Source organism: Rhipicephalus microplus, unplaced genomic scaffold, assembly GCF_043290135.1.
Source record: "Rhipicephalus microplus isolate Deutch F79 unplaced genomic scaffold, USDA_Rmic scaffold_40, whole genome shotgun sequence".
NCBI classification, from domain to species: domain Eukaryota; kingdom Metazoa; phylum Arthropoda; class Arachnida; order Ixodida; family Ixodidae; genus Rhipicephalus; species Rhipicephalus microplus.
The window spans coordinates 643,860-648,109 of NW_027464613.1; positions in this window are offsets into that span (position 1 = coordinate 643,860).

Genomic DNA, 4,250 nt, shown 5'->3' on the forward strand with positions numbered 1-4,250 from the left:
TTGTGGAATTTCTAGTTGCGGAGTTTCTAGTTGTGGAGTTTTAAGTTGTGGAGTTTCAAGTTGCGGAGTATCAAGCTGTGCAGTTTCTAGTTGTTGAGTTTTTAGTTGTGGAGTTTTTAGTTGTTGAGTTTCTAGTTTGAAGTCTCTACTTGTAGATTCTCTAGTTGTGGAGTCTCAAGTTTAGGAGTTTCTAGTTGAAGAGTTTTCATTTGTTGAGTTTCTAGTTGTGGAGTCTCAAGTTGTGGAGTTTCAAGTTGTGGAGTTTCAAGTTGTGGAGTCTCTAGTTGTAGAGTTACTAGTTGCGGAGTATCTAGTTGTGGAGTTTCCAGTTGTGGAGTTTCTTGTTGTGGAGTGGCGGAGTCTCTGGTTGTGGAGTTTCTAGTTGTTGAGTTTCGAGTTGTGGAGTCTCTAGTTGTGGAGTTTCTAGTTGTGGAGTTTCCAGTTGTGGAGTATCTAGTTTTGGAGTTTCCAGTTGTGGAGTATCTAGTTGTGGAGTTTTAAGTTGTGGGGTTTCTAATTGCGGAGTTTCTAGTTGCGGAGTATTTAATAGCGGAGTTTCTACTTGTGAAGTTTCATGTTGCGCAGTCTCAAGTTGTGGAGTTTCCAGTTGTGGAGTTTTTAGTTGTGGAGTTTCTAGTTGTTTAGTTTCTAGTTGTGAAGTCTCTAGTTTTGCAGTTTCTGGTTGTGGAGTTTCTAGATATAGAATTTCTAGTTGCCGAGTCTCTATTTGTGGAATTTCTAGTTGCCGAGTCTCTAGTTGTGGAGTTTCTAGTTGCAGAGTCTCTAGTTGTGGAATTTCTAGTTGCCGAGTTTGTATTTTTGGAATTTCTAGTTGCCGAGTCTCTATTTGTGGAGTTTCTAGTTGTGGAGTTTCTAGCTGTGGAGTTTCTAATTGTGGAGTTTCTGTTTGTGGAGTTTCTAGCTGCAGAGTTTCTAGTTGCAGAGTCTCTGGCTGTGGAGTTTCTAGTTGCGGAGTCTCTAGTTGTAGAGTTTCTAGTTGTGGAGTTTCTAGTTGTGGAGTTTTTAGTTGTGGGGTTTTTAGTTGAGGAGTTTCTAGATATGGAATTTCTAGTTGCCGATTCTATATTTGTTGAGTTTGTTGTTGTGGAGTTTCTAGTTGTAGAGTTTTTAGTTGTGGAGTCTCTAGTTGCGGAGATTATAGTTGTGGAGTTTCTAGTTGTGGAGTTTCTAGTTGTACAGTTTCTGGTTGTGGAGTTTCTAGTTGTGGAGTTTCAAGTTGTGGAGTTTCAAGTTGGGGAGTCTCTAGTTGTGGAGTTTCTTGTTGTGGAGTATCTAGTTGTGGAGTTTCCAGTTGTGGAGTTTCTATTTGTGGAGTTGCGGAGTCTCTAGTTGTGGAGTTTCTAATTGTGGAGTTTCTGTTTGTGGAGTTTCTAGCTGCAGAGTTTCTAGTTGCAGAGTCTCTGGCTGTGGAGTTTCTAGTTGCGGAGTCTCTAGTTGTAGAGTTTCTAGTTGTGGAGTTTCTAGTTGTGGAGTTTCTAGTTGTGGAGTTTTTAGTTGTGGGGTTTTTAGTTGAGGAGTTTCTAGATATGGAATTTCTAGTTGCCGAGTCTATATTTGTTGAGTTTGTTGTTGTGGAGTTTCTAGTTGTAGAGTTTTTAGTTGTGGAGTCTCTAGTTGCGGAGATTATAGTTGTGGAGTTTCTAGTTGTGGAGTTTCTAGTTGTACAGTTTCTGTTTGTGGAGTTTCTAGTTGTGGAGTTTCAAGTTGTGGAGTTTCTAGTTGTGGAGTCTCAAGCTGTGGAGTTTAAAGTTGTGGAGTTTCAAGTTGTGGAGTTTCTAGTTGTGGAGTTTCTAGTTGTGGAGTATCTAGTTGTGGAGTTTCCAGTTGTGGAGTTTCTATTTGTGGAGTTGCGGAGTCTCTAGTTGTGGAGTTTCTAGTTGTGGAGTTTCTAGTTGTGGAGTTTCGAGTTGTGGAGTTTCTAGGTGCAGAGTCTCTGGTTGTGGAGTTTCTAGTTGCGGAGTTTCTAGTTGTAGATTTTCTGGTTGTGGAGTTTCTAGTTGTGAAGTTTAAAGTTGTGGAGTTTCTAGTTGTGGAGTATCAAGTTGTGGAGTTCAAAGTTGTGGAGATTCAAGTTGGGGAGTGTCTAGTTGTGGAGTTTCTAGTTGTGGAGTATCTAGTTGTGGAGTTTCCAGTTGTGGAGTTTCTAGTTGTGGAAATGCGGAGTCTCTTCTTGTGGAGTTTCTAGTTGTGGAGTTTTGAGTTGCGGAGTTTCTAGTTGCAGAGTCTCTGTTTGTTGAGTTTCCAGTTGTGGAGTATCTAGTTGTGGAGTTTCCGGTTGTGAAGTTTCTAGTTGTGGAGTTTCCAGTTGGAGTATCTAGTTGTGGAGTTTCTAGTTGCGGAGTTTTTAATAGCTGAGTTTTCTAGTTGTGGAGTCTCTAGTTTTGCAGATTCTAGTTGTAAAGTTTTTAGTTGTGGAGTATCTAGATATGGAATTTCTAGTTGCCGAGTCTCTATTTCTGGAGTTTGTAGTTGTGGAGTTTCTAGTTGTGGAGTTTCAAGTTGTGGAGTTTCTAGTTGTGGAGTCTCTAGCTGCGGAGTTTCTAGTTGTGGAGTTTCTAGTTGTGGAGTTTCTAGTTATGGAGTTTCTAGTTGCGGAATCTCTGGCTGTGGATTTTCTAGTTGCGTAACTTAAGGTTGGGAGGTTTCAAGTTGTGGAGTTTCTAGTTGTGGAGTTTCTAGTTGTGGAGTTTCTAGTTGTGGAGTCTCTAGTTGTGTTGTTTCTAGTTGCAGAGTCTCTGGTTTTGGAGTTTCTAGTTGCGGAGTCTCTAGTTGTGGAGTTTTTAGTTGCAGAGTCTCTGGTTGTGGAGTTTCTAGTTGCGGAGTCTCTAGTTGTGGAGTTGCTAGTTGCGGAATCTCTGGCTGTGGATTTTCTAGTTGCGTAACTTAAGGTTGTGAGGTTTCAAGTTGTGGAGTTTCTAGTTGTGGAGTTTCTAGTTGTGGAGTTTCTAGTTGTGGAGTCTCTAGTTGTGTAGTTTCTAGCTGCGCAGTTTCTAGTTGCGGAGTTCCTATTTGTGGAGTTTCTAGCGGTGGAGTTTCTAGTTGCAGAGTCTCTGGTTGTGTAGTTTCTAGTTGCGGAGTTTCTAGTTGTTGAGTTTCTAGTTGTGGAGTTTCTAGTTGCGGAATCTCTAGCTGTAGATTTTCTAGTTGCGTAACTTAAGGTTGTGAGGTTTCAAGTTATGGAGTTTCTAGTTGTGGAGTTTCTAGTTGTTGAGTTTGTAGTTGTGGTGTTTCTAGTTGTGGAGTTTCTATTTGTGGAGTCTCTAGTTGCAGACTTTCTAGTTGTGGAGTTTCTAGTTGTGGAGTTTCTGGTTGTGGAGTTTCTAGTTGTGGAGTCTCAAGCTGTGGAGTTTCAAGTTGTGGAGTTTAAAGTTGTGGAGTCTCTAGTTGTGGAGTTTCTAGTTGCGCAGTATCTAGTTATGGAGTTTCCAGTTGTGGAGTTTCTAGTTGTGGAGTTGCGGAGTTTCTAGTTGTGGAGTTTCTAGTTTTGGAGTTTCAAGTTGTGGAGTTTCTAGTTGTTGAGTTTCTAGTTTGAAGTCTCTAGTTGTAGTCTCTAGTTGTGGAGTCTCTAGTTTAGGAGTTTCTGGTTGTAGAGTTTTTAGTTGTGGAGTGTCTAGTTGTGGAGTTTCCAGTTGTGGAGTTTCCAGTTGTGGAGTTTCGAGTTGTGGAGTAGTGAGTTCTGGAGTTTCTAGTTGTGGAGTTTCTAGTTGCGGAATCTCTAGCTGTGGATTTTCTATTTGCGGAACTTATGGTTGTGAGGTTTCAAGTTGTGGAGTTTCTAGTTGTGGAGTTTCTAGTTGTGGAGTCTCTAGTTGTGGAGTTTCTAGCTGCGGAGTTTCTAATTGTGGAGTTTCTGTTTGTGGAGTTTCTAGCTGCAGAGTTTCTAGTTGCAGAGTCTCTGGCGGTGGAGTTTCTAGTTGCGGAGTCTGTAGTTGTAGAGTTTCTAGTTGTGGAGTTTCTAGTTGTGGAGTTTTTAGTTGTGGGATTCTTAGTTGTGAAGTTTCTAGATATGAAATTTTTTCTAGTTGCCGAGTCTCTATTTGTAGAGTTTGTTGTTGTGGAGTTTCTAGTTGTGGAGTTTTTAGTTGTGGAGTCTCTAGATGTGGAGTTTCTTGTTGTGGATTTTCTAGTTGTAGAGTTTCTGGTTGTGGAGTTTCGAGTTTTGGAGTTTCTAGTTGTGGAGTCTCTAGTTATGTAGTTTCTAGCTGCGGAGTTTCTAGTTGCGGAGTTTT